Here is a 24643-nt window from a genome sequence, read left to right on the forward strand (position 1 = left end):
CCACGAGGACATCCGTATACTTATATATATATATATAGAGAGAGAGAGAGAGAGAGAGAGAGAGAGAGAGAGAGAGAGAGAGAGAAAGAGAGAGAGAGAGAGAGAGAGAGAGAGAGAGAGAGAGAGAGAGAGAGAGAGAGAGAGAGAGAGAGAGAGAGAGAGAGAGAGAGAGAGAGAATTGTTATAATAAAATAATCCAAGACTAGCCACTATCACAAATGGTATAGTTGTCTGATGATAAACATGATACTGAAATACTCACATCTAGTCAAGCGACAAACCATCCCAGCGATAGAAGGCATATACCACGAGAATTTTACCAGTTCATGCCTATGCACAAGCGATCTGGCGATAGCGGGTGCATACATAAAAGTAAGCTCTTCATAGTTGAGTGGTATACCCGTTGCTAAGGTTGTTTATTGCTATTATTATAACAGCATATTGACATTTTGGCGTAAAATATTAAAATTGGATTTGTTTTCCTGTAACTGCATGAGAGCTCAAGCGTGTTCCAAATCATGTGTGCCATATCATGGATGTAGCAGTTTTTTATGTCCTGATGACCAATCATTTCGCCGTACTTTGGCCATATACTGGTAACGATACAATACGAATATGGAGATAGTATGCAGAATACATCCTGGGTAAATTTTTAAATGTGTAAACGAGTTAGACCATGCTGTCGGTTCCATGCTGGTATTTCTTGGTGCCAGTATCATTTGTTATAGTCCAAATCGAGAGGAATTGCGCGGGATTTATCTCATCTAAGGACGCTAATGTATCGAAAGCGTGAAATATTAATTGTTGCGCCAATTTGGAAGTGACACTGCATGGAATGATTGCAGATACAGCCATTATCAATACTATTTATTGTCATGTTAAAAGGACAAAGTGGGCCATTTTTCATGAATTTTATTTGATGCCAAATACTACTTATATTGTTTGACATGTTGAAAGATACTGAATAAATGGATGACAATGCATATATTCGACCGCGGTTTTAGACAAAACCATGGCGAAAATGATAATGGTCATGACCATTAATTCATTTTCGCCATGGTTTCATGCATCGTGTCTAAACCCGCAGTCGAATATATGCATGGTCACCCATTCGTTCAGTATCTTTCAACATGTCAAACAATATAAGTAGTATTTGGCATCGAACAGAATTCATGAAAAATGGCCGACTTTGTCCCTTTAACCACATAGGGCGACTTTATTTAATGTTCCAAAACGAACTGAATCATCAGATCAGTAAAATTATTATTTGAGTTCGTCTAGAATTCCTGAAAAGCCGAGAACAGTTACAATGAGCAATATTCAGTATTTTAAAGCGTGTGAAGGCAAAAACCAATGGAAAGTTAACTATGTTTTTTTCGCGGCCACGCAATTATACCAAAAAGTTCTAAAAGTCTTGGTAGGGGAAAACTTGCAAATGAATGGCAATCCGTCACAACCTATGAAGAAACTTTAAAGGAATAAATAAACAAAACAATACAATACAATATAACAAGTCACTCCATCTTTAAGTGAAACCTTGAGCAGTCTGTCGGTAATATTATATTATTTAAATAAAAAAAAAAAAAAAAAAAAAAAATATATATATATATATATATATATATATATATATATATATATATATTTACATATACATATATACATACATACATATATACATATATATATATATATATATATATATATATATATATATATATATATATATATATATATATATATATATATATATATCTACGATATCCCGCACTTTGTCGAACGAGTATGCATTTCTTAGTAACGGCAAAATTGCAAATTGTTTTCAGCGTCGAAGCCATGAAGTATTACAGCGGATCCTTTACATATTCAATAAAACGACATCATTTCAAGAACTCTTAATGTTTGAGGGATGAACCCTTGCGCCATCTTTGGAGGGGTTGTCAGAGTGACGTATATTTGTTTTGCATTTCAAGATGTGCTCGATAATTTTGGCAGGAATAATTGGTTTAGCACGGAATTGTATACTTCCCAAGAATTGTACATCTTTCAGATGTTAACAAAGTGGATATTTCTGCCAAAAAGTGACAAGGTTGCCATTTTTTGTTCTGCATTACTCCATTTGTTCATAGTTTACCCACCCGTCGTAAGATCCGATGGAGTACCCCTGAGAGTTTATAAGCTTCTCACTCAGCTAAGTAGACGATGCATTATTTGTGGATTAGCGTTTCTTTGATACAGATGCGCCATCTTTAATATTTTAATACTACATAATGAGTCCTTCTCCATCAAAAATCCATTTCATGTTGATCATGACACTGCAAAAAGCTTTGCTATACTGCATTTACGGCAATGTCTGACGATAACAAAAAATAAATAAATAATTTCTTTGCATTAATCGACCTATTATTGGAATGTTATCAACGCGTATAATGTTGTTCTTCCATACATCTGTATAACATGCGAACGAACAACTATCTTCAGAGATAATACTTTGAAAAATAATGTTCAACAATAAATGTTTCTGTTTATCATCATATTCTTTGAAAAAAAAGTAAGAGTTTCGCATCAGCAAATGCTCAACGTGAACTCAGATATACCTTGCATCGTTGACTTATTTCCATAACACAAATGAAAACAGAGAAAAACACATAATTGTATACTGACAAACAGGCATAGTAGGCATATACGTAAAGCCAGCACACACATGCTGAAACAATATCGTTCACCCCTGCGTTGATTGGAGAAAGAATTTAAGCCGGGTTTACAATCACCGTTCCTTTAAGGCAAAACGTTCTTTGAAACTAAAATTTTTAAGCTTTAGCCTAAGCTTTGCTTGAGGAAAAATTGAATCGATTCATGGCAAAAAATAGGTTTACCGCGCATTTCATTACAAAAATCATATGAACACAAACGACCCAGTGAAAACCTAGTTTTGTCTCATAAGAATGAGTCCGCTTTTTTGTCTCAATCCAAATGTAGCAATCGTTTGAGTTATTTTCAGTTTTATGAATGTCTGTTACGAATTTAACCCCAAGAAATGATCAGACTGGGTTCTTTTGAATGGTAGAGAATTTGCTTTTCAGGCTTTTAGATCCACTATAACTCTCACACTAATATTCGCATCGTTGTGATACAAACCACGACAGTCACTTAAGAAACCAAATATACTGAATAAACTGCCCTTGTTGTGGTTTTTCTCGAAGATCTATGGTTTAATCTATAAAGAAACGAAAGGTTATATATATATATATATATATATATATATATATATATATATATATATATACATACACATATAAACTACCAGTAGGTCACGTGTATTAAATAGGTTACTTATTCAATAACACACACAAACCACACACACACACACACACACACACACACACACACACACATATATATATATATATATATATATATATATATATATATATATATATATATATATATATATATATATATATATATATAAGTTGCACTGCACACACTATCACGTCCGAACACAACAGTGTCAGACCAATACAGAAACGTGGATACTAGGGACAGTAGGAGAGACTTTGTTTGGAATTGTGTTTGCGGGGGCTGTATGCACGCTAACAACGCCCCATTCTTCAAGAGATTGAGCCTACTTCCATCAAAAAGATTAGCGGACGTAATCCCGTTGAGTGCTCTCCACAGTACCCGTCATGCCTTGCGGTACCCTGGCTGCACAGCCTCATGCAATGTTTCGGCATTGCTAATAGATTACTCGCAAACCTTTCAAATTTTCTCTCGAATGTTTCACGGTTTTTACCTTGTGCTGCGTGAAAAAAATACTAATGTAGATTAGAATGTAAACATACAGACAATTTTGCAAAGGGCATCAAAGCAAAAACATGAGAGTGATCCTATAAAACTAACACACTATTTCTCGTTACCTTGCCAAAGATGTTGGAAGTGGCTTCGAAATTTGTGGCAGAGATGGAACAATATTTGAAGTGAGTCGATGTAAGAAGATAATGTCGCCCTTTTATTGAGTTTTTGTTATAAATTTTGTTTGATATGAGAAGTGGTCTGTCTTGCTTGAAACATGCTGAAATACTGGCCAACTGTGAAAAACCTCATTTCTGCTCGGAGCCAGAGAAGATTAATAAAACATTTTGTGAAAACTTTGACGGTCTGTACCAAAAAACCGACTTCCGTGCACAACTGTCACCATGCATAGCTGAACACACTCTGTTTGATAAAGTTTGGACCCAATGAAACCATTGTGATGAAATCTTGATTGGTTGTGCCTTTCATATAGATTAGGATAACAGCTCTTCCTTACCTGGTGACAATGTTTATTGTCTCAGAAAGCGAGTCGGAATAGGAAAAATTCGTTTTGTCTTGAATAATATGTCTGCAAAGCGATAATTTTTGACACTTTTGTAGTTATATATCGTCAATATTTTGTACAGTGAGTGATTTTAAGCAAGTATGCTATGTTTTCTTGATATAACAAATAGGTCAAAAAGAGCGACTTTGTCCCTTTAACATGAAAACAGGTTTGAAGTTAGCATCAACGGACAGAAAAGAAACAGGAAGAACCCTAGTGTAAAATATTCATCGTCTGCATCTGACAGAATTGTTTGAAAAGTGATAAGTCGGTCTGTATATTTGACTTTCTGTTCTCTTCACACCACTTGCCGGCTGTTGTCGAATGTGGGAAGTTTACACGACCAAAATGGGCGGGAAAATTTCCGAATGTTACTTCTCGTTTCCACACGACTTTGCACCTCGCAGTTTGGAAACTCTTCTGGACCGTATCGTAAATCTAGAGGAATACACCTATTTGTAGATTATTTGTATGAAAGAGTACAGTTTGAAGATATTACGACGGAAGCAGGATCAAATCCAGTGATTGTAGAGCGTTTATTTCTGCGCGCGCGTGCGTGTTGAAGACCAAAGCCAACCAGGGCAGAATCGTTGCATTCACATCATATCTACTCGCACAGAGTTGCAGACCATGTCACGACCACAACGATCGCTTGAAATAAGAACTTGAACTAATCATTTCCAAGACAAGAAAGACTGAAAATTAAGAATATGGGCCGCAATATACCATCTGTTCTCATTCGAGAAATGGTAAGAAGAAGCGAACCCGACAGGCATGCAATCTCATTATCTCTAATGGAACTCGGCACATACATAAAAATGTACTTTGAAAATGAAAAACGACACTTCTGAAGATCCGCTATTGTTACTGTCGGGGTCATGATATCAGAGTTGTTTTACCCCGGAGGTGGTACACCCCCCCCCCCCCCGACTTGTTTTGAGGACCAAAACAAATCAAACCGGTTCCACGTCAGTGGTTGCGGCGCTGGACTATCTGTGTTAGAATGCGCGACAGACGATTCCATCGTTCAGGGGTTGTGACAAAAGCATAAGTGCGCTTAAAAATGGAGGGATCCCAGGGGAAACGCGTTAAATGGAAAGTGTACACAAATAGTCCCTGGTTGGTAGAATGCTAGCTATATTATCCCCAGTGGAGCGAATTCGAAGGAAAAAAGAATAGCATGGTTTTGGCGCTATGGCCTTTATAATCAAGTTTACCTTTACGGTGAGCTTACCCCGGCCGCTCTTTTCCATGAGAACTTTTCTATGGGGGTTTGAACAAATAAAAGAAGACAGGAAAGTCGATTATGTTTTTGTTGTTTTGCAATTTCGTTTGGAATCGCTGAAGCAGTTGTTTTCAGAAGCGAGCTGTTGTAACTCGGGACTTCGCTTGAAAGGCCTGCCACAGGTGTGTTGCGGACATACTTTAGACACCTAGCAACAGCTAGCACCTGGATTGTGTTAGCCTTTGTGTAGAGGTCACCCAGAAGGAGATGTAAGCGCACCTGTATGTCGGGTGGGCTATTTATGGGTTTAGCTGGCGCCATCCTGGCGCCAACGCTTATCGTTTGCAAAAGCTGCGGTCATAGGCCACGCCTCTTTCAATAAGTAGCAATACCTACACTCACTCGGCGAAAATCTCTACAATAAAAGAGCAATTCACACCTCCGATTTCTGGTTCTGTTTTCGCTGAAGGACAAACGCTGAGACCTCGGGTGTGCAACTTTAGTGGCTCAAGATCGCCTCTTTTTTGAAAATGTAGACAGTGTTTTACGAGGAACAGTGCTTTGGCTTGCGGTCAGTTGGCACTGTGCGAAATCCGCTGACGCGTTGTGTTCTTTCACCAGAGGTAACAATGGTTTTCTTCGGAGGCCGTGTGGGTGTGAATTCTATCACTATAGCCATGAATAGATAATATTTTGTCTTTTGTGAGAAGGTAGCGTTTGTGTGAAGAAAATACCTAGTGTTATTGCGCCACCTTAAATCTCTCAGAACATCCTGCGAAATTCACCCGAATGCGCGATTGCTTTATCTTCACGTCGCTTGTTATTCTGGTGTTAAAGCCGTATCGGCTCGACTCTTTCGCACTCTCAAACACATCCAACTGTATTAACATATCCAAGCGTGGCCAAATTGGAACTAAGTTTAGTCCATTTGAGGGACCGTGAACAAAGTAACACTCGATTTTTTGTCGCGATCTGAACGAGGGAAACTTTTACAAGTATACCTTTCGTGGACTGCACAGTTGACCAACACACCGCCCTCACTTTGACTTATAATACACTTGGGGTGGAGTGTTGGGAGGGGACCAAATTTTGAGAGTTTGATAAAAGGGTCGAATCTTTTGACAGTCTGTTTGATTTTGTATACGAAATCCGAGATTTAGTAGATTGTTACTGTATCGCTCTTCAGATCACGATTACTCGTTATCGCCCAGGGATTATCGAGAGCTGAATTTATCAGGCGGCGACAGTGTCCGAGGACGTCGTTCCTTGTTTGCTGTGAAATTTCTCGCGGTTTCTATCGTAGAATGAAACCGCAGAGAATAGAGTAGCCATGGGTCCGATAATGCAGCCCGCTTGTCGAGGGGTTGTCGTCACTGTGACGCAAGAAGGAAGTCATTTGTCGACTAATGAATAATCGTAACGAGAGTTCACGATCTTACTATTGTGAGTAAGTTTCGTGCGGGGGAGGGGCTATCGCCCTCACTCTTTAGACGCGACGTTTTAGAACACAATGACCCCTCCGGGTTTGATGAACTATTTGAAAATTCTCATGGACATATCGAGAAGTTTTATGGTCGTCCATTGACTATGTTACCAAGGAATCTATTGATCCCACGCTTCTGTAACTCCTGGCATTTTCCAAAGTGTCTAATTCATTCCCCCCGAACATCTGTGAAAGGTCGCATATAACACATGGGGGTCGACGCAGGGGACTTAATTATTCTAACATTCGAAAAATGTGTTTTGCCAAATCCTAGCGCTTTCCGTGGTCGTTGTCATGTGTTGTCAAACACACCTGGGTGAAACTAAATCCCCGAACGAGAGACTCTTTATCAGTAATTTTACAAGATTTCCCTACGTCACGTATTCAAGTATAGCTGGAATTTTTGATCTAACTTTCGCTGTTGGTAAAAAAAAAGTCATTCTAAATCCTGTCGAAATGGCCTGAATGTGTGGTGGCTAATGTTATTATTATTGTTGGCAACTAATTTGGACCGGAATACTTTTGTCAGTAGCAACATTGCATATTTTACAAAATGCAGAGTTTTCAAACCAAATACTTGGTACATGTATTTCAACAAACCTTTGGCAATTGGGCAGCATTTGTTTTCTGTAATGAAAATGTCACCAAATGAAAATATCAAATGTTACAGGCGTTGTCCTTTATTGCATTTCACGCCACCCTCTGAAAGCTTATAAAGTACCTTGATACACGAATATTCATTATAGGCCTATGCTAGGACGCTGAATCATAGACCCTATAGCATGTATAGGGTCTATGGCTGGATACACTGAAATACGCCCCTCCCCGGACGAACTTCGTTAGAGTGAGTCAATCGGCGTATAGGTCGAGTTTTGAGACTGAATAACGCTCTACATTCACTTTGACGCCCCACTTTGTAGTAAACGGACATATTGTGAAATTTTAGATAAAATATGCGTGTCATATTTTGGCAGAAATAAGTTTTGGATGGCCCTTACAGGAGTCAAAGGCCGCTGTGCTCCGTTCAATATTCAACAGGAGGTCACGTGAGTTTTAAAATATCTTAAGTCATGAGGTCACAGGTCACATTGTAAAAAAATCCCTATGGATTGCTAAAAAACGGCTCTTAGGTCTTGTTTTAGGGTCTATGATGAAAGGAAAATTAGAGTTTAAAATTCCTTGGCATATTCATATTTTTGTTACGAAATTTCACATTACTGTACAACTCAGAGTTGTACAGTAATGTGCTCACCTCACCAAGCTTCTCATTTTCGTTCGCCGTCGCCGAATCACGTGACACACCCGCACTGGCTTCGTGGATAGGGCAAGCACAGTTTTTCACTGTGTGGGACTGTTAGAAAGCATTCGTAATAACAGCTAGAGTATTTAGTCAAATTTCAATTACGCCAGCCAGAGTTGCTCGCTGCACATGTTGTTCGCATCATAGGCACAGCTTTTTGGAAGGGATGTCAGACGGATGGTCGCCAATTTTTTTCAGTTTTAAAACAACTATACCAAGGATGAACATGAACACGTATCATCTTTGATACCTGTATTATCAACGGGGAAAAAAGACAGCATATCACTGGTATAAGGTAAATGGACTGGCCACTTGAAAAAAGTTAGCATACTCCGGAAGTGTTCAATGGTTTGAATTGAGTTGTACGAAACACCTGTTGGAAGCAAAAACAGAGGAAGTTTTGACGAAGGAACGAATAAAATAATCTGTATGAATCTCTCTCTCTCTCTCTCTCTCTCTCTCTCTCTCTCTCTCTCTCTCTCTCTGACGCACTAGGTAATAACGCATTGTGTCGAGGTTTAGTCATCGGTTGTTTTGCTTTGTTTGTTAGGTTTTTTATTTTGTTCTAGCGCCCCCGTATTTGAATTCAAAGCAGTAGGGCTAAGAGTCACCGTGAAAGACATCGTTCCTAAATCTACAAAACGCTACAACAGTTGAAGGATAACCTATCCCACCACCAATCTCTTTCCTATCACGGATCTAGAGGGAAAAAACAGATCAAGTCATGGATACATATGCTTCTGTTTTGAAATCAGTGCTTTTATACTCTCATTAGGCCAGTAATATTCTTTTCAATCGCTTGTGTCGACGTAATCGACGCACGTGAGCCTCAATCATCGAAACTTACATCGTGTTTTTGATGTAGGCGGATAGATTGAACTACACGATGACTCAGCTGGACCTTTTTATCTTGTGTTTCGCTCGATCCAGCCAAAATATCAAATAACTTAACAGTCTAAGACCTCAATGTCTTCTCGAAGAGGAAATTGCTGAAAACCAAGACCTGGCGTTGAAAAAGATAAGATAGCGAGTGTAACGTGCCTGTAGTTGCACATTCATATCACACGGTTCCTAATCATATTCTTGTACTTTCTTTTATAAGTAATTTTTTTAGTCATTTTGAACACAAAAGTACAAATGGCAACTCACTTCTTGAACATGCATATAGAAAACGTACCTAGAAAATAATGTGAAGTTTTAGCATGTTAAAAAGATTTAGAAAAGATTGGATAACTTTGTGAGTTCATTGATGGAAACAATCGTGAACGATGAAGCATTATGGTCTGTGTGTCTACTTTCATGGTTGAAGTCATCACTGCCCCATCTAGCTACATGCGATTGTATACGATATTTTGCAGTGTCGCGTGAAGAAATTTAGTTGCAAGGGTCCCCGCATCAAATATCTTTGCATTGAGCAGACGTTTACGATTAATCATACAATTTTCTCCACCGCCCGAGTCGATGCTTCAACTCGACAGCACTCGATAACACTGACAGTCCCTCTTGTGCCCCGACAGAGCAGCGCTCTGTGTGTTTGGACACGTGGACCGGCGAATGATAGTAAATAAACAAATACTAAAGCACTGAAGTGCAGGGCTAACTTGGCGATTTACCAAGCCAAGGACAGCGTAAGCCTACTGTTAACCCCAAATCTTTGGTCAAACACCAGCTGTGGCCACTGGAAACTTGCATGACCCAGCGGAGAGAAATAGGTAAACGAGTCTAACCATAGACCCTACTTGCGTGAAGAATATTCGATACCATAATTTCCAGGCTCGATCTCGTTTGTCAACAGCGACTTGTAATTTTATCGGCGTGAAACTCTTCCCGCCTTTCAAAGAATGACATCTACGTAGTTTTTACGATTACACTGGCGATGACCCGGTATAAAAATACACTCCCCTGTTAGCCATTTCCTACCCACGAATGTTTGTACAATTTTTCCCTAAACAGAAAAACGCCTGCCCCACCGACCGTTTACAATATCTCTTCGGTTTGTGATTCTCTGACGGAGCTATGGGTGGCTGGTCGGGAACAGTGCGGCCATCTGCGGTCTAGACTCCACGGCTGCAAAAGTTACACATTCAGTGAATGGACTAAGAGATTACACACACTCTGCTTTCACGCCCTTTAAGAAATGGCATATTTGCGAAAAGTGAAACGGTCCTTTTTACTCCAAGCATCCACTTACTTCTACAAATATGTGCTTTTGTTCGCGATTGCTTCAGGAACACGCGTGAGAGTGTCGCGGCGTGTTCTCACTTCAGGGCTCTGCTGAGGAGTATCGCTCATTAAGTTGCCATCAGGAATGACACCGTCAATAGCCTTCTAGTTGACTAGCTTGTCCATCCACTTTCCACATTGTGGAAAGGTATCAGGGAAAATGATTAATGAGACTGTAAGGGAAAGGGTAACATAAAGAGTGAGAAACAGGGAGACGAAACGGGTAAAGAAACGGTTGATCAGGTACGGTGGCCTGACCTTGAGGCATGGCCGAAAAGTTAAAAAACGGAGAAAAATATACAGAGACGGGGGGGGGGGGATAATTGTAAACGAACCATGATGTCAAACCCTATTGGAGCATCGATGAAATATGTTGTTTAAAATAACCTCTAGACTCACTCAACTCGAAGTGTCACAATTATACACCTATGCTCGTTCCCGAAGACTCATTTTAGCTGCCAGTGTATACTTTTGTCCGCCTCTGATTTCAGACCTGAATATAAAGGACATCTAACGACTTACCTAACGACTTATCGTCTTTACCAACGGAATCTCAATTGTCCTTTAATACCAGAACGTAGAAGCAGAGAATTTTGAAACTGTTTTGATGACAGGCCTTTGAGAGCCTTTGAAATGCGAAGGGTTCACGGGGGATGGCAGGATTTTAGATGCTATAGAAAAACCTTTTCTGCCGGCAGTGTTTCTGAGTGAGTCAAGGTAACTGTATTTGTGAGTTAACTTAACCTCGATTTAAATTGAAAATTGGTAAAAGAATTCATATTCGTGTAAATCTTACACTTTTATCGGATCTACCCGGTGCCATTAAACTATTAGCGCCATGTACATTTGAGCAGCGTCGTTTGACCATTTCTCGCGGACAGCTAAATTCCTCAATCACTATGTTTGCTCTAGGTCTCTAAAAATTGTGAGCTATCACGACACCGAGATGACAACTGCCACAGGTTGTATTTGTTCTGTGAGCTTATGTGTGCTTAAGGTGCTCAATAAAGTTTTATCTCATTTTGCTTTGGCCTATACAGCTGGTTGGGCAGGGGTGAATCGAGGCTTCACTGAGTTAGGGCCGCTAAACGCAAATATCGGCACTCTCCATTACAGCATGCATGTATATAGATGGCTAACTAAGTGTATGTTTGATTATTAAGTCATTTCTCAGTACTCGAATATCACGATGTTTGTTGTACACATAGTTTACAAGAGATCACTAAAATACATCAATGTTATTCCAATCATGATTTCTGCTGTCACGGTTCAGCTTTAATCTCCTGTACGCCCTCATTCGAACACGGACACTTAATCCATTATAGATTCCCCTCATTTGTCCTATGATGAACGAACTGCTTTTTAAAAAAAAAAAAATCTTTCTAATGGCTTTCCGGTACTGATAAATGGTGTATTTCCTAATGAGCGTGTAGGTTATTTATTACAAGTTATCTCGGAAATGTATTTGCCCTACTTTAGAATCCTACACGTAGTTTTGACACTTGGTGTGTTGATAAACAATAGTAACTTCACGGCGTATCTATCTCAAAGGGGAAAATATGGAGACAGACGAACCCTTCAGAAAGTTAAACTCTTGTGGCCCTGAAGTCCTGCAGTTGTTTTCAAAACATTACCTATAATGCAAGGCTCATACAATACAGAAACAAGCCGCATTCGCAAGCGCACGTTCGTGCGTACGACGGATAACATTACCCCGCAATCGAGCAAGATCATGGTGATGATGAAAGACAGCGCGTTCCTTTCAGAAGGCACCGGATCATTTTCACCATTATCTTGCATAGAGGTAGGTCCAAACAGTTGGTCCAAACATTGGTTGTTGTACGCCAACTGTGAGTATAAGACACATTTGGATGGAAATAGTGCCAAACATGAAATATCTTTTCTTGTCTCGACCTCCTTCGTGATTTCGGAAAAAGCTGGCCGTAGGGTGCACCTTTAAAATCATGGGTCACGGCATTTGTTCGATTAAACGTACTTGCATGCACGGGGGCTGTGGAATATACAAACAAACAACCCATCGCTCGCCTGTAGTTTCTCTGGAGCCTTGGACTCACAGCCGAAATTGTCACTAGTATTCACTGTGCAGGATGACGATAACGTGAGACAATTATTCAAGAGATAAATTGTGTTAATATGGCACTCGCACTTGAAATATATTTGACAGTGATAACGGTGCTGATTAGTAGAATGGATGTGGTAATGGTGTCCATGATAACGATCGTGGTTGCTATGGTGATGATGATCATGATGAGGTAGTGATGTTGTTGTTGGTGTTTGTTTTGTTAATATTCACGACCATGACGATGATCAAGATGGTGACGACGACGACGCCGATGATGATGATGATGATGATGATGATGATGATGATGATGATGTTACGACATTAAGTGTCATAAATGTGATATGGATATTACTGGCGGTAGTGACAGCAAAATGGAACAGAAAAATTCACGCCCTTGACATATACTGATAATATTGCCTAATCTTCATCTGTCGTCTTGAACATTTAAATAGTATGCGCTTACGGAACAGTTATTTTTTTTTTCGAATTTTACAATACTTTACTTGCTTGGCAATTTTGTGGACTCATTGGTAAGCCTGTGAAATAAAAAAAGTTTTCACCGACTGCTTGTTCTCTTTCTTTTGGTGAAAATTTCACGTTTATGTTTACTCTTAGGGAAAAGCGGCCATTTTGAATTTCAAAAGTTTAAAACTTTATTTCGAGGATAGCATTACCAGGCTAAGATGTGCCTTGCGGAGAGATATTCGGAATTTTAAAGTTTAAACCCTTTGAGCGCTGTAATTTTTTCCCGCCCAAATTTTAATGCAAAATTTTAACAATTTTTAGGAATATTTCTGTAATTTTTTTTCTAATTTTGGATCAAATGGACATCACATTTCATTGGCTATAGTTTTTTCTCAAAATTTTGGCAAAAATCTAAGAACAATTTACTGGAGTTTATTATACAAGGGGGACAAAAATAGACTTTGGCGCTCAAAGTTTGAACAACACTTCTCTGATCTACCGCTTGTGGAGGCTTATTTTGAAGCTCTTGGAGTATTAAAGTAAAGTTTTCACCGGCTTAGATTTGTGAAAATCTAAAATTTAATTTCTCCCTTACAGTTAACACAGATATGGAGGCCATTTTGAATTTCAAATATCGGTCAGTGTTGTTTCTCTATAAGCAGAATTTGCACGATAACCCTAATTTTTTTTAATTCTTTTTAAGTCTTTTAAGTCGTTTTAAGTGTTTTAGTTTCGAGTCGAGTACTACACAAGAAAATATGCGTGCTTTCATTTATGGACCATGAATAATTTAACAGGTATGACAGCTGACTCAGGATTGGGTTTGACATAGACAATCTCCACCCCCATCCCCCAACGGAAAATCGGAAATCGTAAAACCCAACAATGAAATTATGATATGAACGTACATACGATAAATTGATGAACTATAGGTTGTTCGAAGTTCAAACTGCTGACAAGATTTCTAACAACAGACATTCCAAGACAATATTTCAACTTCCATTGCATCACACACACTAATAGTTCCATGGCGTTACAATGGCATTGAATTGAAATATAGAAAACCTCTTCTCCTTTACATAGGCTGTCGTATGTCATGCGCGTATTTCAATTATCCATGGTCGTTAAAAACAGCTTAATTCTCATTTGGTTTTCATTGACAAAATCAGAAATTAATCACTGTTGAACTACAGTATTTACCTCAGAAATAGTGTCAATGAGATCGTCTGCCTTCGTATGTGGTATTTTCATGTTTTCATGCCAACTTTAACTTGTTCCCTGTGCTTGACACATTTCACTTACATTTTCCTGGTGACAGATTCAAGCATCCACTTAGGGCAAAACATGATCAGACTAAATCATGACAACTGAAGGACCCAACATCATTCATATTACATTTCAACTTGACCGTTATAGCGCGACGGCTGGGATTAGGATTTGGTCATTTGGGATTTACTTGTTGTCAACCTTGCGGCTTGGTGGTGGAGTGGAGGTGGACCAGTGGGGAGTTTTGTTTGTGTGATAGGAGATGGAAAAATATTCTAAGTGGGGAGAGAGGAAACTGGTATAAAAGGGGTGGGAATGTCGTTCATATAGTGACGTTATTATATATATATAATAAGATGATTGAGGGCAGTTTTCATATTTTCCCTCGTCGAATACTTTAAAATAATTCATTTTCACATAAATCGCATTCTCGTAATGATTTCTAAATATCGACTGTTCGGCTACCACTCTAGCAATACGCTAGAGTTGTTAACGAAGCGACTATTTTGGATAATAATCGGTGGACATCACAATCTGATTAAAATCAGATGTAGAGTACGGCGACGTCTTTATACGTGGTATAGTAGTGAGAAGCGACACCAAGAGAATACTGCGTACGCGTAAGTAGACGTCGCCGTACTGTGCATCTGATTTGAATCAGACTGGTCCAAGCTGGTAGTTGGGGATAATAAGAACACTTCCTCATTTCTTTAAACCTTTCACAAAAGATCGAGTTGATGCCCATAGAGAACAATCTGGTAGCCTTAACATTCAACGCATGGAAATACCAATTCTATTTGCTATTCAACAAATTTATCGGAATCTAATTTCCCTATTGCTAAAGACTACAAACAGGGAAAAGAAGTTTTGGCGTGTTTTTTTCCGCCAGAGGTGAATTAGTGCACACTGATCGTTTGTTTGTTTAATCTGAACTATTTGATTGTGTATTGCAAATTCTCACGTTTTGTCGTGGCGCATGGTTCTAACCCGAGGTTAAAACCCCTTTGGCCTGCTCTGCAGCCATTTTGACGCTCTGCGGACATCGAGATGTTCCGGAATCCAATTTAGCAGCCCAGCACGCCAACGCTCATTTTTAAATTATAACAAATAAAAAGTTAACAAAACAAACAACTGGAGGGGTAAATAGCAGAGAAAGACCTACGGTCCATCAAGATAAACGACCATGTTAATCACCAATCGAAGTTTCTCAGGGGGCGCTAAGTGGATCTGCAGGCGACCTGACAATATCTAGGAATTACAAACATCGACAAGATGCTATCGTGTGCTTAATTTACTGAATCTAAAAGATGTTTTGTCTGTGGCCAGTAGCAAATTGATTTTTCCCGCCCATTGATAAAAAAACGTAATTGGATCTTACGACCAGTGCAAGCTTCAAGCTTTCAGTCTGTTTGGGTAGAACATAGACAGTTGGGCTGAACAGCGAAGTAACGCTTACAGTCACAGTGGAAAATAGTAGAAAAATTAAATAAATAGACGAATAAAGACAGCAGAGAAAAAAGTATACATGGTTTTATCATTATTTGCTAATCAGTCAGGTGTTAGGCCGGAGAGAGGGAACGAAGAAATACTTCCGCATTTGCCAGCTTGTTCTCGTTTACTGTATCGAGCTGCAATCTACAGCCCTTTCTGGTCGATGGAGTGTTAGGGCACAGCACAGGTGTCCGGAGTTGCCGGTGTACATGAATAGAGAGATTGCCAATCTCTCTCTATGCATGTACACCGGCAACTCCGGACACCTGTGGGGCACAGGCGTTATGTTGACTGGGTAGTTTGTAAAGTGTAGTTTATGCTACGTTCCGACGTTCTGTTGTAGCATAAACTACACTTCACAAACCACACAGTCAACATAACGCCTGTGTGTTAGGGCTACGGATTGAAGCACCTGCACTTTCGCTCTCAGTGTCCGGCTAAAGTTAGTCTTAGTGTTATCGAAACAAACAAACGGCCAGTGTGCACGAAAAGTTCATTTCTCGAAGTGCATATTGCGCAGCATAAGCATATTAGATACGACACTCTTTGAAAATTGATGAGTATGACACACTATCTGTACTTTTCAAACAATTTAATGGCGCGTTTTTTATTGCAATGAAGACCTAAAGCGCCATCAAGCCCATTTTTCCAATGTAATTCTAATATCTGTTGCAATAAAATATTCATTAGTGCTTTAATTATGCGTTTATTCTTAGATTAAACTATGCTTCGAAAAATGTCTATTGATTTGCGAGGCGTGGGCCACGTGTTTGAATTCGCAGGCTCATCATTACGTCAAATTGCTAATTTTCCCAGCAAACAATGATGACGTTTGTGCAGGTGTGGGAAAGGTTTCACCGGGAAACCTTCGGTTATCAGCCGCTGCCTGTCTTTAAAAAAAACCCCGAAACACGTGTCACCCCAGCGATTGTACTCTGCCGGGCAGTTCATTATTCCCCCTATTGTTTCTTTTTTGTCTTCACGTCATTAGACCGTGTCCAATCAATAGTATTGATCTCGCCTGCTAATTGGCATTGTACGTGGAAATGAATTATTAATCGAGACGGGCAGGATAAAAAAATAGTTGAAGTGTGAGAAGGATCAATATGCCATGGGACCATGACCGTTGCAGACCCGGGCATCGCGTTTGATTCTATTGTTGTTCTGCGAAGTTATCGGGCGGCTTGGGACGACCGTGTTGACAGATTGGCTAATCATGGGCCGATCTCTCGTTTGTTTCTGTCTTAATTTTCACCGATGCGAGGATAAGTGGCATAGCCCCGATCTAATTCGATATGACAACATCGTTGCCCGCTAAACGCTTCATCTCTGTACCAAAAAAATATAATCGTAATAAGCAATGTAATAATATTTGTACTTTCATGAAGGTCGTCCGTGCATCGCTGCATGTTCTCATATCAAAGTTCCACAGACAAATTAAAGTACAATAAACCCAATTTATGCAAGCAACTATAGTAATACTCAGTAACCGAGAAAAATATTTTCCCACTGGTTCCCCCGACCTACCCTTTATCTATCCGCAAATACAGCGTGTATAGAAATACTGCATGGTTATGCCGTGGGGTTTTCCGCTTCTTTCGGTCAAAATGAGAACAATTTTAATGGAATTAAAGTAATATAAATGATATAATATAATATATAATATAAATATAAAGTAAAATATAACAATGACAAGTTCCCTATCGATATAACCCAGTTTCGAACAAGTATACAACTTAGCTAGCTGATAGTATTCGTTCGGTAGGGACCCTTAACTTTCCGCGGTAAGTTTTTACGCCTACAAGTCTGGACCGGACCACGATTACTCTTGTGGGCTACAGTAACCGTGACCGGACGAAGAGCAGTATATAGAAAACACGCATATCTGCAGAATTTTGCAAAAACTACGTTGTATGAGCTCTCTCACTTCGTCTATTCTTCTTCAACCTTTGTCCTATTATTGCTTCAACTGGAATTTCATTATTTCGACCGGCATCTGGAAAATTCCGCTGGGAGGGGGGGGGGGGGCTGAGAACTCCGTTCCCTCCAAGTCTACACACGCCATCTTTTATTAATGGGAGATAATAGACAACAGCGTTGGGTGAATCTCAAGGTCATTATCAGTCGGGTTGTCATCGATCGGTTGACTTGCTCAGTTGAGATAAGACGGATGTGATTGCTTATCGCCGTGTAAATCGTACCATTGTCTTGTCAATGCATTGTTCCCATCTCAGCAGGAATAGCGTGCCGCGATACTGGGCTGGTCAGTCACAACTCACAATCGTCGAATTTTCGTTAAACCTGGCCCGCAACTTAATACTTTCAAGACTTGTGTTAGGCGTCTGAACTGACTTTTCAAAAAAAGAGACACTGGATTTGAAGAGTGTGATATCGCTATTGATGACAATTCAAGATGCTGTCTAGATTGTTCGTGCATACACTCAGAAATGCCGTTACTGAAATGTGATCGTGTAAAGCGGAAAGCGACACACTCTATAGTATCGTTGATATCAAATTAAAACATTTTCAACTTCTTAAATAGGTCACTTTGCTGATACGCTTAACAGACATTTCACGATTGTCGATCACTTAATATTGTTTATTTATTTTCTAAGGGAGTAATGGTTTGTATTTGTTCTGGGAGTGGGTGGAGGAGGGGCTCCATGACAGATTAATAAACTTATAAAACAACAGTGTAAACAAGTCAAAAGTAGAGTTAGTGTGGGATAATAAGCAATCGACAACTCTTACTTAAATTTAATCTATATTATCTATCTATCTATCTATCTATCTATCTATCTATCTATCTATCTATCTATCTATCTATCTATCTATCTGTTTGTCGGTCTATCTATGCGACAATGTGTCTATACATCTATCTGCATATATGTCTATCTACCTGTTCATTTGTCTGTCTGTTTATCTCTGTGTCTGTCTGTCTGTCTAATTATCTATCCATCTTTCTATTTGTCTATCTATTTACCTAAATGTCTGTCTACGTATGTGACCATCTTACTTATGTCAGTCTTTCGGTAACACACGTGGACAAGTGGATGTTGGTCGTGGACACCACATATGCCCCAGTTTAATGACAGCTTTCCTACTTTGAAACATAGAAGCCCGTGAAACCACCGATAGATACAGTAAACACTTTCACACTTTCCAATTTGGTAATGAAAAGTCTACCACACTTTCTGCAACTTAAATCATTTACTCAAGACAAACCTCTTTCTGTGAACAACTTGTAAAATCGGTTTTGTGGGGACTGTTGGTGCATGTAGTAATTGCGCCTACATGCATGTTTGGACGTGGGTGGCGTTAATGTTCAGTGCCGATGCCGGGCGTCGACCCTTCAAGCCAATCTGGGACCAGGGGTCAGGGACCTTTACGTTGACAATGTCCGCCCCCTGTCAAGGTCATTGTCACTGCGATCAATCAATAACTACCATCACGTGGGGTAGAGTAACCGTACCATCGATTGGCGTTGGGTGACGTATTTCAGACGCGTAAGTTACGGAGCATAAACTGATCATATAATGCTTTGGCGAACCCAAAATTCTGATACGATTCTTCCGATATAAAATCGCAATACCGTTTTTTCTGTTTGTATCTGAGTTGATTTTTACACAAGTTTCGTTCTGACTGCATTTCCATGTACAAGCGATGATTCGCAGGATAATTTTATGGAGTTGGGAATATTAAAACTTCCTCGTTTTTCACTTCTGATTACTTTTGAAGAAGTAATTTGGTCACCATCTGGGGTTTCCAATTTGTGCGCAAAGTTCTGCTCCCACAAACTCTAATCTTGCGGGGAAATAAATTGAAACCACATATTTATTATCTCGCTTTTGTTTATATTTGTTTATATTTTTATTTTTATTTCTTTAGTTTAGAAGTCCAGAACACGGCACATGGGAATTCGCGATGTTTCTCGTCTTTGCTTTCATCTTGTGGTTTCTGTAACATTTTAAATGTCGTTAATTATTGTATGAAATTGAATTTTTTACGTTACCTTTGGTGAAGTTCCCCGCGCACAAGTTAACTTTGAAGAACATTTTAACGCAATTGAGGCGACTTGTGTGGACGAGTTACTCGCCAAGTCACTGCTCACTCGGTGAGTCTGTTCATTCTTTTTTAACTTGCCTTTTTAATACTTTAGGGACAACCATTTGATTTCTGGGGGTGGTGGAAATGGACATGGCAGGATTTTTTTCCGTCACTGTGACATCAACTTTGTTCTCTATTTTCAGTACATCTTATTTTCTCAAGCCATTACAGAATCAAAATATTTTTCTCCTTCATCTGCCGACAAGCTATCCCCAAATCCTCTAACTTTAAAATTCAAAGGGTTCTCCCCGTATTGTTAGATGCAATTAGAGGTGCACTACATACGATTTCGAAGCGGCTTGTCAGAGTATGGTATCCTGTGTTTTACCTTCAAAACTTTGATCAGAAATATATTTCTGGGCAGGCGGAAATATTTATTTTTCTCGAATTACACTGTCATTTTCTAGTTCAAGTTTATATTCCGCAAATAAGCGATGCTTAAAATTTTAAACAGTTTCTTTTCTGTTTTTGATACCTTCTCTTCTAAAGATGTACCGGTTCTTCTACAAGTTCATGCTTGGACAATTCGAACCACATGGAGGTGCTTTCTGTGGTCGAATAGCTCAAACCTTGGACCGTACGGTTTTTCCAGTTTTTTGAGTGCCCATCACAATTTCTTGTTCTATTCCCCAAACAAAATATCGAGCTTGCCAATACGACCTGTCATTGGATAGACTGCATTGTTATTGTTGACAAATGAATTGAAGATGATTTGTTTGTTTGTTTCTTTAAAAACACAGGCATTCTGTCATTTCCGCCTTTCCCTCGATTCCACGAAACGTCACGGTGGGAAGACGTTTTTCCTCGAGCGCTGGGCCTAATACGGATACAGAAAAATACCGAAGTCCCCCTCACAGGGCTTTGCTGTCGGTCAACAAATTGGAGCAACAAAATCTACAAATACAGCGTCACTGTGGTACAAAAACAAGAGACTTGAAAGACACCTACGACAGACATTTCAGCGACGAGAAAGCAAACCAACGCGTAGTGAGTGTTTGTAGATAAAACTGATGTTGGCCAGTGATGTGTGAAGAGGTCAGAACTTGCCCCTGGGGACGTCTCTGTCACGGCGCATGAGCTGAATTTATCTTTATTTGAATGATGGGGGATGAAAGGTTGCCACCGTTTGTTAGACTGTACTCCACCTTGTTTGGGCACCGTGTGACCTGGCCTCCATCAACGCAGATACTCTGCCATATGTCACATTTAATTGTTCGTTTACATTGTTTTATAATTGACTTATCAACATGGGTAAATTGCCCGCGTTGCGTTCGGGCGTGATCAGTCGGGATACTGGCATCCTCAGCTTGGAGGCTGGTCGTCAACCCGGGAGAGCCTGATGTTTACGTGTATCCCCGAGCTGAAAAGCGAAAACTTTTTTTTTGAACGAGGGCCAGTCTTTTGAGCGAGTGTCAACTGATCGAAAGTAAAGCCTGTGCCCAGATTTGAATAGACTTACTGTGAAACTAAAAACAGCTGATGTGATGATGATGATGATGATGATGATGATGATGATGATGATGATGATGATGAGCGGGGAATGAAAATGTAAGCTATAATCTACGGCCGGAAGGAAAACCTGAAAAGGTTTTTTAAAATATGAAACACTGCCGTATCGCAAAAACAATCTTCCGCATGTGCGTGCTGGGAATTCATGAAAATTCAAGTTCGCGCGGCCTCAGCGTCATGGTGTTTGAAATACATTCCTATACTGTGATCGAAACATATTTTGTGGCGAATACGAAGGTAGTGTGGCATCTTTGGGTATAACCATATCTTAAGAAGATATATGCGCAAAAAAGTAGGTACAACCCACGTCTTGACCACGGCACCTCAAGCTAGAGAGCCCTTTTTCCAGAGACAGACAGCGGAATCATCGGTTGGGTGGTCACGTGATCAAGAGGCCTAATCTGCCCCGAGCTTGACACAATCAGACACTTCAACACCATATGGGAAAGCAAAGTTTTGACAAACTAATGTAAATGCAGACAGGCTAAACTGGCAGAGCGTTCGCCTCCCGTGGTCTCGGCGCCACATCGCATTTAGCTCTGGTTTGCTTACACTGTCCCAGCCAACACGTGTTCGCCAGAAGTTGGAAGACCACTTCCGCTCGACAACAGTACTCGTACTCGAGGCCTGGCTTTTCTTTCACAAAAAAAGTATTTAGCGAAGTTCACAAAATTTATTTGTTGCATCTTCCTAAATGGAACAATCAAATATACGACGATCGTTGAAAGCAATTGTAATAAACGTATGGAGTTCACTTGTACTTCATGGAATCAGCAAATTAATTGCGAAAAATTAACAATTATGGCCGGGAACAATATTACACTAAAACGCGACGCATGGATGCACTCGCAATTAAAACCCATGTTTATGAAACTTCTATTAACACCGTGAATCCAGTATAAATTTATAATCCTCACTGTATTTTATGCATGGATGACTGTCACGGTGAAATGCTCACCCATCGGAAAACTGCGGCAAAGTCACCGTGAACAGTTTATATTTCCTCGCTAGGAATTTTGTTTCCTTGAATCATGCGGGCACCCGTTTCAAATAAATTCGTTGATGGGTTGGAGCCATTTTTAATAAAACGTGTCTCCGATCAAAATAAAGCAATGGTTTTAGGCCCAGGCTGTCACAACAAATACAGCTGCACGGAGAGCATGAATGGTGGAAAATATCGGTTTTCACGGGAAACCAGATCCCCGACCTCATTTTTTTTTCACGCATTCCTATGGTTGATTTCTGAGAGTTCTTAAGCGGGAGATAAAACAGAATTGTATATTGCGAGCTCTACGTTCTCGTACTCTGTAGCGTACTTGAAACCTTCCAGTGGCATTTTTGTGGGGTGGTTGGATTTGGGGGTACTTTTAATTTGAGACAACGCAAAATATATGCGTACAATGTAGACGCTTTCAAAGTAGGACTGTGTACTGCAAATGGTTGATTACTAAACTATCCATATTTATTTTACGAGATTCATTGTAAGTGTTATCGTTCATATTAACTTGGACCACACTGGGATGACTTTGCCGACGTCGTGTTGCATCTGACGGCATATTAAAACTTACAATCTCTTAGAAATTGTTCATTGAAAGTAGACCTCGTGTATGCATCAGTCTTCAAGAAAATTGTCGTCCCGCGCCGATAAACCGATTGTTGGCGATTCTACGTAATTTTGTGACTACGGCGACGGCAGTCAGCGTCTGTTGGCCGGCATACACATGGAGGTACTCTGGCGAAATATCAGCCGCGACACCGAGAAACACTTTCATCTCCTTAAATAAACTTGGTGCAGTTGTACAAACTTCAACCTCCCAGCTCGCTATAATTCGAAAATCATCTGTTTGCGGCGTGTCTCTTCAACCGTGGAACCCCCACGACGCCTGCAAAGAGGGCGCACCCGAACAAGTATTTTCCCACCTGTTCGATGACGTCACGTCCAAGTGATGCCCATTGCAACTTAGACAAGATGAGTTTTTTCGTTGTAGGTGGTAGGATTTGCGAAAGATTAATTGTTGCGTTTAAGAGAAATTTCATGACAAAATGTACAAACGATCAAGGCGGAATATTTAATCTGATGCTGTCATCGGATGTGTGTCGTCAACTTTTTTCTAAGATATCAAGCGGTTCAAAGATAAGAACACAGTGTCATCGGGGCCGGTACATGTCTGTCGGTTTACATCGTTTCCCATTTATTCAAATTTGCCGTACTGAAATATACCCGCGCTAAGCTTTTCCTCGAGTAAACTGGGTATTTTCGAATTCTTCAATTCAATAAAGCAACTTTTAACCTCATGCTATTTGTTCTTTTATAAACACCTTCCACTCTAGGTATTTCTATTATACTTTTATTTCTATCTTATTTTTTCACTAACATTCAAAGTCGTCGTTTTGTTTATTTTACTCACATTTCTGACATAATTCCATTGATGAAATAAGGGTATTTCTGTGAAACTCGCCGTACGATTAATTTGGACCATTCTACAACTTGAGACCGCGGTGTCGTAAGGTCGTAATCGGTACGGTATGACATTAATTTTGTTGACACAACGTGGCAAATTGTTTCTCGCCTTGGTATTTCTGAAGTCTGATCCGTTCCTTCGACATTTGATTAAAATACTTTGAAACATAAGCCCCCACGCGTGAACGTAAACGCGATGAAAACGAATCGTCGGATTCTGAGCGACTCTCAAATGACATTCCGATTGCAGAGTATAACACTCTCTCGTTACCGTCTTTCACTGGACTTGCGTTTGTCTTTCTGACAAATGTGCGTTGTTTTTGATTCTGTATGTGTGACCGTGGCTGTAATTTAAGATGGTATTTTCATCAATTTTCACGATGAACAATAAATGTCTTGTCGTCGCATTCTTCCTAGAGTATGCTACTTTGGGATAAACGACGCATCACGTACAAAGTCAACGCCAAGTTTAAGTTTAAGATGAAGAATTCTTGTCCGGACGAACGTTGTTGTCAAAAGCAACATCGGGCATACATACATATACTGTGTTGACAAGCTGAACTCTGAGCACTACGACATGGTTTTGAAAGTAGGGCAAGAAACCCAATTTTTATACAAGTACGGCAGATATTGAAAATAAATTATTATTATTATTATTAATATTCAATGTAGTATT

This window comes from Ptychodera flava, chromosome 5 (assembly GCF_041260155.1).
Source record: "Ptychodera flava strain L36383 chromosome 5, AS_Pfla_20210202, whole genome shotgun sequence".
In the NCBI taxonomy this organism is placed as follows: domain Eukaryota; kingdom Metazoa; phylum Hemichordata; class Enteropneusta; family Ptychoderidae; genus Ptychodera; species Ptychodera flava.